The sequence below is a fragment of the Amblyomma maculatum genome, chromosome 4 (genome assembly GCF_055883805.1).
Source record: "Amblyomma maculatum isolate TAMU_Amacu chromosome 4, ASM5588380v1, whole genome shotgun sequence".
Taxonomy (NCBI): domain Eukaryota; kingdom Metazoa; phylum Arthropoda; class Arachnida; order Ixodida; family Ixodidae; genus Amblyomma; species Amblyomma maculatum.
In genome coordinates this window covers 102,736,597-102,747,962 of record NC_139347.1, presented here as the reverse complement: position 1 = coordinate 102,747,962, position 11,366 = coordinate 102,736,597, and positions in this window count along the sequence as shown.

The following is an 11,366-nucleotide window of genomic DNA, read 5'->3' as shown; positions in this document are numbered from 1 at the left end:
ATCATTTGAAATGATACGTAAGGGGTCGCTTGACTTTCGTGGATAATTATGCTAAGAGTAATTGTTAGTGCGCACCTTTCTAATGCTGCTGGTAGTTTCATTTTATTTTGATAAAATGAAAAGGTAATTGAAAGCGACTGAACAGTTCTGGGAGACGAAATGAAGGATCTAAGGAAACTTATATTCTTAGCGCTGCGCTTGACAATGCCGAATGTAATGTTAGAAGACATGATTTGTGAACGTACGAAAAACATTTTGCTTTAACAATGCGTGTGATGCTGGTGTTTTAAAGTGACATTTAGACAAAAATGCATAAGTATAATTTTTAGAAATTTTTGGCAGGTGACGCACTCACTAAATATTTTTGTCAAAAGTTACAAAACAATGTAGATGTTACAAAGCGTTTTAATCAGTGGCAGTGCCGGCCGCATTGCTTAAACTCCCCGACTTTCCGACGCATAACCTCGGGAGGTGAATTAAGTCTTAGCGTGAAAGCAACGCGAACAAATCAGAATCATTCGTCTCTCTCTAAATGTGGAAAACCCTTCCGGATATGATCCTGAAGACGCCTATACGTATATGTGTAGTAATTTTCTGCAGCTGAGTATGCTCAGAACAGGCTCTTACAGCTCCGATACAGGGAGTAGGAAGGGCACTTACCGTTTAGGAAATGACCCCTAATGATTTCTCCTTTGCTGAGGTAGTGTTTCTTGTCGAAGGAAATGCTTCTGTGAGAGTGGGCCGGAGAATTAAGCCAGACAGGGTTTCAGCAATCTTCTCATGTCAGCATATGAAAGTCGCGCTTTGAGAAACTTTCTGCAATTGTTACGTCCGCTCCTAGACCAAGCGGTAGCCGCTGGATAAGCTCGTGGCCGTGTCCGCAACCAAGGTGAGCGTCTCTTCGAACCTGCGGGCCGTCTCCTTTACGCTGAGTCTTGAAGGTTCCCGAACTAGAGAAAGAGAGACCGAGAGGAAGGAAGTCTAAACCACCCCTTCCTTCCCTGCCTTTGGAAGCTGACGCGGACGTATGCGTCCGCACGTGCCGCTACCGTTCTCCTCCGAATTCGCTGGTCAACGTCGCATATATACACACATATATATAAATAGGCCAACAGAACCGATGACAATAAAAAGAACTGGTACGCCGGTGTTGGCAGGTAGTCTTGGTTAGGCGGTATATATACATAATTGCCGTTGAGCTGGCTTACCCACGTCAATATAGGAACCGTTCGCATTGGCTGCCCGAGCGTACGCGTCTCAACCAAGGCCACTTGCTTGGTTTTGTGCGTCTTGAAAACAATTCGTACACGTGCAGCTCTCCACACGTTGCGTGTGCGCGGGCGCCAAGGGTGCGTGGCTAGCTGAAGCCAAATCCTTGAATACACGTCGGCGCGTGTTCGTACTTTTGTTTTAGTTTTTCATTCTGCCATGCAAACGACGTCGGCTGAAAGGCGCGTGGCGCTGTAAATAAAATATCCGATTCACTCTTCGATCACTAAAAGAAAAAAAAAAAGAAAAACGAATTGACGCGTGTGAAATTTCGAACTTCTTTGCGCGGCAGTTTAGAATGCTTTTACTCAATCTGGAGTATAATATTTGAGCCACAGAATCTGATTATTATCTTCCACCCTTCTCCAAAAGATCAATCATTATCTGAGGCCCGCGCTTCACTATATGTTAGCTTGTTAAATTCATACAAGGGATTATTTCCAAATGCTTTTATTATTATATTTACGGCTTTCTCAGCTTCATTTTTTTACCGAAAAGGATGCCGGAAATCTGGCTATTCCGGGAAAGTGCTCGGCCTTGAAGCAGTATATACGTACAGGTTTAGCCGCGCATACACACCTTGAACACACCTCCTCGTGTGAAGCGTTTGAAGTTCTGTGATCATTACGGCAAACTTGAATAAATGCGTCAATAGCAATGCTTTGGCCACTCTTGTAAAAAAAAAGTTCTGCACTTTTAGGTGACCGCGCATTGAAGAACATTCATACATGGGAAGATCAGATACATTTCATCTCTACGTGAGATTTAGGAGACGTAATATTTGAGCAGTTTGCCGAATAGAGAAGAGAGAGAGAGCGATTACCTAGGCACGAGTAACCATTTACTCTTTGTACACTGGCGTGTTGGATGGCAGCTCTTGGTAGTTTTCAAGCTGTCTGTTTCCGCTGACATTTAACCTGATTATAACAGCAGAATATGGGTACCTTCTGAAATTTCATTATAGTATACATCGACTCTGAAATACGCTGTTTCTGGGGGTAGAGTCAAAATACTTTCAACCGGAAACGTATCATTAAAAACATTCCGAACCCGTTAATACCTGCTTCGAGCTTCAATAACACAATCAGTGATTCAAGTGCCACGCAACCTTCTGGTCTTGTGAGATGGAAACAAGGATGCAGTGAGCGTGGTACCACTGTGAGGGTACAGACCTCAACCAGCGACTGTCATTATCCAACGGCAACTTCGGACAAGGCTTCCCGCACCACGAGGGCGGGTGGCGTCCCGCGTGAGTTGGACTGATCAGGAGAGCATCGGGGAGCGCCACGGTGTTGCCGGAACAGACACGATGGCATGACACAGCATTGAGTGGTAGCGCTGGGGGCATTGCTTCAAGCGCAAGTGTTCAAAAGCTCGTCTTTTTGGCGCAGATGGCTAAAAATTATTGAGCCACATTCGCCACTGAGGTAGCCGCTTTTCGGCGAGGAGGAGAAGGAGGGGACAAAGCGTTGAGGTTCACCGGCAAAAGAGGCGGGTGTGCTACTCTCAAATGGGGAAAAGGGATGAAATAATATAAAGCAATTTCTGAAAACTTGTATAGCTATGGTAATGGCAATGCCAGTTGTTACTAGATGGTTGTGGCTAGACGCTTAAGTGCTGCTGTTAAACATTTAATTGCCAGAAATAGTTAACCGGCTTATAAGTCAAGATTATACCCCTGTTTTCTGATCTGTGAAATCGTGCCGCAGAGGCTACATTCGTAATGACAAGCGCCTATTCTATAATCGAGTTAGAGGCGGGCTTCCCTGAAGAGCCTTGTATAGGCGAACCATTTGACTGTAGCATCGCGCTAGTGAAACAATAAATTTTGCAGGGTAGATTTTTTGATCATTTCTTTAATTGGACGGCTGCCTCAAAGAGGTAAACTATGGACACAGAACCGGAACAGATTTACCTAGATTTCAGTGCCATAATGCGACATACCGCTGCTCTTTAAGCAAAGCTTCACGCCATGCGCCAATGAATATCAAAATAATGCAGCATTTGAATACTTGTATTATTTCTGTAACTAAAATTCAAGCAACTGACACCACCAGTAAGATAAAAATGTAACTAACTTTAATGACAAAGCCTATTAAGTACCATTGAGAGAAAAGGCGTCCTATACTTGGCGATAGTGAAATATGGTTAAAAAATCCCCGGTGATATGATGGAAAAAGAACGACTCCATTAGATGGCCATATAACGCACACACCCATCTCGAGAATCTACGATGCATCACTGGATGAACTGACACCCATTTAAAGAGCGAGGCTAGTGTCGTTTCAGAAAACTGTGTTCATATCTTTCATCTATATGTAGTCGACAGTGGCCAGCCTTCATGTGGCGCCAGTTTTTTCACGGTCACAACAAAAGCTGCGACGCAGCCGTCTGTCGTATAACTTTCCCGGTGATATCATACGAATTTTCATTGCATATTGCATGCGTGTGCTAGTGAAATTTACAGATAGTTTGCGACAGGAATTATAACCAATCACTATGCCAACTCCAATTTTATGCCTTCAAGCAGAGTTCTTCGCGAGTACGGCTCCCAGACGCCACTACGCCACGTGATGCACGGCATTATAAGTGGAATATACGCACACAAACACACCGGATGCATTGCTCACTTGAAAATAATATCAACCAAGGGGTAGTAGCGCTTTCGCATGCATGTACGTCAGGAATTTTAAGTGTTCTTGTCAATTTTTCATTTCACGAATCCTTGGCCGATAGAGAAATCGGCAATGAAGGCATGTTTAGCGATATATTTTAAGGTCAGCTTCTATACATCGCGCAGATTATATGGTTTACCATCCTAAGTCGACTTAGACTATATATAGATCAAAGTGTAGGCCTCCGAAAATTTACACCTGAGGTTCCATATGGGCACTGTCATTGCACAGTAAACGCACGCCCTGCTTTAGGGCTCCATCCAGAAAACTCTCACCATGGCCATATTTAAGCCTGACTCCTTTCGCTCAACCCTTGAGTGCTATAACCGCTGAGCAACCGCGGCAGGGCGAGCTCAATAAATATTTGTGTTCGCAGTAACTGGTTCTCTTAATTAAAAGGTGCGCGAAATAAAGCTGCGATAGGAAATTTGCGTCCACGAACAAGAAGACAAGACACTGCGCAGTGTTTGCCTTATCGAAACGAAACCAACAGGAATAATGCAGTCCCTCTGTCACTTGTCTCTTTTTCCCCCAGGCTTGATGCGTTTTCGAACAGCGAGTATCCCATCGTCGCACCAATTCTGGAACCATACGCTTTCCTCGGCAGTCCAAACAGCCTTGCTTTCACTTATCGGACTTCAGCATGTGGACGCATACACTGAATAAACCCCCCTTCGTAAAGACTTAGGCACATAGCTCCCTATACACTTCTAATGAACGAAAGAAAGAGTCCTGCATCAATCGTGCTCTGCTGATTGATCGAACTAGCTTGACGCAAGAGAAAACCTGCCGGGAATGTGATACAAAATGCTATCGAAGGATTATGCTTTCTGCTCTTTTTGATGTTACTGCCTTTTCGATCAATTAGATAACGCAAAACACTGCCCCGCTATTTATGCTCTCCGCCTCTTTTCTTTTGTTGACTCCCAGAGAAACCTGGGCGACTTTATTAGGCGCACAACCATGCAGGAGACGGTCTTCTTTCTCTTTCCTTCCAGTGGTGAAGGCATCCACCGACCAGCATTCACGGTAAACAACTGAGAGAAACGAATAACTAAGCGGATGAATAGATATGTCGCATAGCGCAATATGCGAGCAACCGATGGCCGTCTGGTGGCGTCTACGAGCGTCGAGCGACGAATCGATACAATGACTGTGGCAGATCTCAACCTGGTATGACAGCGAGACAGTGCAAATCTGTCCTTACAAAAACAGCATTTGGTGGCAGACCCAACGCACACCGACTGATAGGGAGTGCGCAGAAGCGCCTTATCATCGTCAACTTTGCACTGACGCAGCTCGTAATCACTGCCGTCAGTATGCTATTGTTTGTGACCTAAAAGTCCCTAGAGCACTGTGGAATCTACACTGCAGAAATGCGAAAGCCTAAGCGCTGATTATGCGCACGGTGCACCACGTTTGCTGTCATTATCATTATCAACTGAATGCCCCGTCATTATTATTACTAATATCATCATTGTCATTATCACTAATTGCGGCGTCATCGTCATCGCTGCTATCATCCCCACGGTAGACAAGGAGAATTATGATGTGCGTTTCACGATCCCGGGCCAGGGCGTGGCGTAGTTAGCGCTCGACTAAGGATCGAAGGGTGGGGTGGTTCAATTCCTTTTGGAGAAAGGGTTTATTTATATATTTTTAACTATCTTTCTCAGGGTAGACTGGCCGATTTTGTCACCAGGCGATGACATAACAATCTCGCGGTAACCCGCAGAATCTAGCGAAGTGTGACAATGACCGCAAGTATGAGCCAATAAAGGCTGTTGCCTTAAAACCTCGCAATGAACTAAACTAGCGCCATACCCTTCTCTTTGTGCGCCGCTCCCCCTCTCGCGTTTCGACGATGGCTCCCTCAACGCGGGCAGAGCTATAGACGACCCTGCACGAAGTAAGCGCTAATGCTGCGTTTTGCTCGATGTGATGTCTTGACGCCTTATTATTACTGTCCGCCAAAACATCAAGAATACTATCGCGCTCATTATGAGCTACAACGCCCGAGAGCGTGGCCGAGCAAGCATTCAGGTCGGACAGTGGCATCGATAATATCGTTCGTCGCCGCCGCTATCGGCAAAGTGTGCGGCTCTTTTGGCAGCATTCTTCATCTCGATACCGTTTATTTTTTGGCTGCTTCAATCGTTGTTTATTACTTTCGTCTGTCCATTGAAACTGAAAGCAAACAGAAAACCTGCAAGCGTATATCAGCGTGTGGCGCGAAGTTCTGGGTTTCGCACTACATAATTTGAGTCAGCAAAAATGTGGCTGACCAGAGCAGATTTCAGGAAGCAGCCCAAGTATGAAGTTTGGCCGCCGGGCCGCTGCTGCCGTTATCATTTTCGGAACTGTTATCACCTCATGGAAAATGAGGGAGAGGGTGACAGCAAGCAATTGAGCAGTGGTGAAGCGCGCTCACAGAAACAGCCACAATATATTCCAATAATTCCCAAACACATCGCAGTCGTCACCACTGTAGTGACCACGGAGCTCTCTCCGGTACGTGCTCGCGCGGTGTAGCGCATACTCCGTCGATAGTACGTGCGATAAGGCGTTATATTTGAATGCTGCTATTATCAGCTGTCCCTGAATTGTGCCAATCTCATGCGTTTATCTACAACATACGCCTCTGTGCGTCAGTAGACCGTTGACCACCGGTCAAATTGCGGTAAAGGTTTTCAATCATTTAACTAGGACGCGAAAGCGAATCATCCAGCAGCTCTCTGTACGCAGTTATCTTACTATTGTCACCGGGTTATAAGCTATCGGTTAAGTTTCAGGAGCGTGATATAAACCACCCCAGCTAAAGTGCTCTTCGAACCAGGCTCCACTCCATCCTATACCGTATGTCACAGCACCTTAAGTAATTCAAGGCTTCTGTGTGAGTGAAAAAGAGAAAGTGTGAGAGTGCGCTAGAAAAACGCTGCAGCAGTAGTCTCCCAGGCGTGCGTGCACGACGTTAGCGGCAGACCTGGCGAGCTCTTGCATGTGTGGCACGCGAAATCCAGAACTGCTGGCACGTTTAGAACTTGCCGTTACAAGAACGCAGACAGAGCAGAAAAGATTAGTGTCCCGGTCGCTGACAGAGCCACTCAGGCATTATTTGGCCCAGAATCAAGGGCCTTGTAATACGAAAGGAAGGTAATGTAGTGGCGAGAGCGAATGAATCGGTTTTGGAATACTGGATAACTGAATGAATTCGCAAGCAACACGTAATCTGGCCCATTCCTTCTGATATTTATGTAATGTTAAGGGGCAAGCCGATATATCCGCCTCGGCAGCTGTGACACAGAGATGAGGGCGCTCGTATCGTAAGCCGAGTGACGCGGTTTCATTCCCAGCCGCGGCGGCTGCATTTCGATAAAGGCGAAAAGCACGGCGCCCCAGTCCATAGCCATATTATAGTCTTACGCTCGGCAGGAGGCTTCCTCTGCTTCAGATACTTCCGATTAACGAAGGCGGATAGTATAGAATAGAGTTCCAGGTTTTACTTCCCGCAGCTAACTTTTTGTACGTGAATTGACAGCGTTAAAGGTGAGACGAAGAAAACAAATGTAACCATAATTAAATTATGCTAATGAACCGTTAAGCTTAATGAAACATAACTGGTATTAGTTAATATCAACGTGATGCCTTGCATGTCTGCTTTTCCTTGTCTCTTCGTAGGGAGCACGGGGCAGTCTTTCTGTACTCTAAAGTTCTCTGCAGAATTACATTGTCATTTTCAGTATAGTTATAGGTTATCTATACGTCATCTCTGAGCGTCGGTGATCGCGGCAGGAACAGATTTTCAGTATAGTTATAGGTTATCTATACGTCATCTCTGAGCGTCGGGGATCGTGGCAGGAACAGTGAACTTCACCTACAACATATCTATGTTTAGGGCTTGAAGCCGCCCGATTAAGGTCGTCGTTCTAGTTGTAAGCGCCCTTTCCTTTTGTTTGCCAAAGTACAGTCAGTGATTTGTTAAATACGACCATGCATTGAAAAGGTGCAAGAGCCTAAATTCATGTCTAAGATAGCGCTCTGGTTCCCCTCAAAAATCAGCAAAATGCACTGAATGTTAGGCAAAAAAGCACATGTTGATCAAAATGTTGTTCTGGCCACCAAGCCTATCATCGACACGGCGCACTTGCGGGAAGCGCGCTTCATGTCAAGACAAGTCTAGCGTGCCAATCTCAAAGTCGCTGCAGCTCTACTAATTTGCTCTAGCTCGTGCAGCCTTGCGCTGGTTCGCGAACGCCGAGAGCCTTCTCTTTAAATATGGCAATAATGTTTGCTTGGCGTACCTATCAGGACCTTAAGATGCTGCGTATGCGTTTTGCTAAACAACCCCTGCAAACTCTGTTGTTTCAAAACGAAGCTTTTATTTTTCATTGAAAAATATCCAATAATTGAGAAATAAAAGCATGGGTTGATTTAATAGGCAGATATATAGGTATATTCGCTGAAGTAACATGAGCCTTGCCGTTGTAATATGCGACTCTCTATCTATATATATATGTATATATATATATATATATATATATATATATATATATATATATATATATATATATATATATATATATATATATATATATATATATATATATATATATATATATATATATATATATATATATATATATATATATATATACATGTACATACAGGGTGTTCCAAGTAACTCAAACCAAGAATTAAAAAAGAGAGCGACTCGCTGAGGCTGCCTGAAAGCAATGACATATTGTTTGTCATCATGTTAAGCTTCTCGGAGTGGTTTTTATATTTAATATAATTAGCCTGTGCGTTAACATGCTCGATGAGTATCCAGCAGCGAAGCCGGTTTCCTTATGACGGAGGGGCTTTTATGTACTCTACCAGAAGAAACACCCAGCGGCGATAGCAGCGAGCGCAAGGAGAAGATCTTTAGTCGAAGAACCAGCCTGTGGGGAAAACTAATAAAAGCCCTCTGTAAGCAGACATATTGGCACTCCGCAGTCCCTCTTCTGGCGCCACCATGTGACCGAACCATATCTTGGCACGCGACTGAGCGTCTTCTTCATCTCTTTCGAGTTCCGTCTCATTTAAAGACCACTGGGCGGTTGTGCTGCCTGGCACGTTTGTCGGTGACGATATACTTCTATACATTAATGCGCCGAGAAAGAAAATTACCTGAGCAGCTGTCACTGAATTTTGGATTGTACTTTGGGGGCAGCATTCTGCTTTTTTTATCTGACTTCGAATGCAATGTGTCTTATTATCAGCATTAGTCACATCCATACTGGATTATTCCAATGCGGCAAAGATACGTTCTCGTGCAACACTTTATAGGTAGCTCAGGATCTCGTTAGTATAGAGGTGTCACAGCCAACTTGGTAAATAAAATAGTTCTTTTACTGATTTATTTACAAGCACATGCCTCTAAAAGGATAAAAGACGTTATAACATCATACTGTTCGAAAACAACTAAATGCATGAAATAACAAAGAAACAGTTGAGAAGAACTGATGCCCAACGATATCTGCAATCTGTGCTTGAAAGCAGTGAAATGACGATGGAATGTACCAGAATCTGATGGGTATCATATAACTGATCACACATCGTTCTCACACAGAGTTTTTACGTCGACGGGGGTAAGTCGCAACGATTGGTCATAGATACGGAAGCGGTCACTTGGAGCTTAACCTTCGATGCTTCGCCAACGCGGTCGATGTGCTGATGTGTGCACTTTAACGGAAAAACTGCCTGGCGACTGTCACCTAGTTAGGAAATCCACTTTTCTCACTCTCTCATTGCACAGGAAAGGGCTCTAATCACCTGGTAGAGCAGCGAAACATTTCCGAAGACCAATGACCCTCCTGACGATGAATTTTTACACGTATTCAATTAATAAATAAAATGTATAGCAAGCAATGTTTCAGATAAAGGCTACTTGGGTCAAAAGAACACAGTGCATCAGGACATCATGGCTTACGTAATAGGCTCTGCAAACGCCAGTCGTCGTGCCAAGCGCGCACAGACATATCCTCTTTATCTCAAGAATGGGGAGCGAAAACTGTTAACTGGCATCTAGTCAGGCCCCTCAGTCACGAAGCACATATACTCCCGTAATGACCTGATTTTTTAGAGTGCAGAATAGCAATATCGGATTGTTTCACTGCTTGAACAATGCGATTTATATGGTAATTCATTCAGATATTAAATAAAACCTCAACGATACGTAATTTATTTCTGTTTTTCGATTTTTTGATCTATGACAGAAATATGATTTCTTTTCCCATTGGTATCAGAATGTATGTTGTTAGAAATTTCGGAATACTGCATCAATTCTAAAAAAAAAAGGAAGTTGTGCCGCTCTTGGTGAAGCCCTGGAGCATGCACATTCTCGGACTCAATCTTGTCCTTGTTTTACCAATTTAAATGGAGCAAATGCTGTCGCACTTGATAGCCACCACACATGACGGTAGACAAAACACAGCTTGTAGATACGCTGCTTTCTCTGGCTTCTTCGTTTTTCAAGTTTTTTTTTAACTAGGTTGTCCCAACGCGGATTTTCTAGTCTAGACTAGTCCAATGCGTATTTTCCTCTCTAACGTCCATAAAATTAGTGAAAACGATTGCTTGAGTGGTCGAATGACAGTGCTGCAGTTGACATGCGTAGCTATACGTAGCCAGAAAGTACATGCCCATTTGAAGTGCTGTTGGGAGTCCATACGCTGCTAACACGCACCCTTTTTTCAATAGATTAGAGCACTGCTGGTTGGCCTTGAGCCCAGCCATGTGGCTCGTAATACATTTCCAAAGTTCCAAATCTACCAAAGAAAATGTTTTCAGCCCTGCGTTTTCTAATAGGTAATGATTTCTGCGTTTTCTAATAACAAATGTTTAAAAAGTCTCACTGCATGGTTTGGAAACAAACCCCCTATGGGTTCTAAACCTTTGACAAAGGTTGGTTGGTTGGTCGGTCGGTCGGTCGGTCGGTCGGTCGGTCGGTCGGTCGGTCGGTCGGTCGGTCGGTCGGTCGGTCGGTCGGTCGGTCGGTCGGTCGGTCGGTCGGTCGGTCGGTCGGTCGGTCGGTCGGTCGGTCGGTCGGTCGGTCGGTCGGTCGGTCGGTCGGTCGGTCGGTCGGTCGGTCGGTCGGTCGGTCGGTCGGTCGGTCGGTCGGTCGGTCGGTCGGTCGGTCGGTCGGTCGGTCGGTCGGTCGGTCGGTCGGTCGGTCGGTCGGTCGGTCGGTCGGTCGGTCGGTCGGTCGGTCGGTCGGTCGGTCGGTCGGTCGGTCGGTCGGTCGGTCGGTCGGTCGGTCGGTCGGTCGGTCGGTCGGTCGGTCGGTCGGTCGGTCGGTCGGTCGGTCGGTCGGTCGGTCGGTCGGTCGGTCGGTCGGTCGGTCGGTCGGTCGGTCGGTCGGTCGGTCGGTCGGTCGGTCGG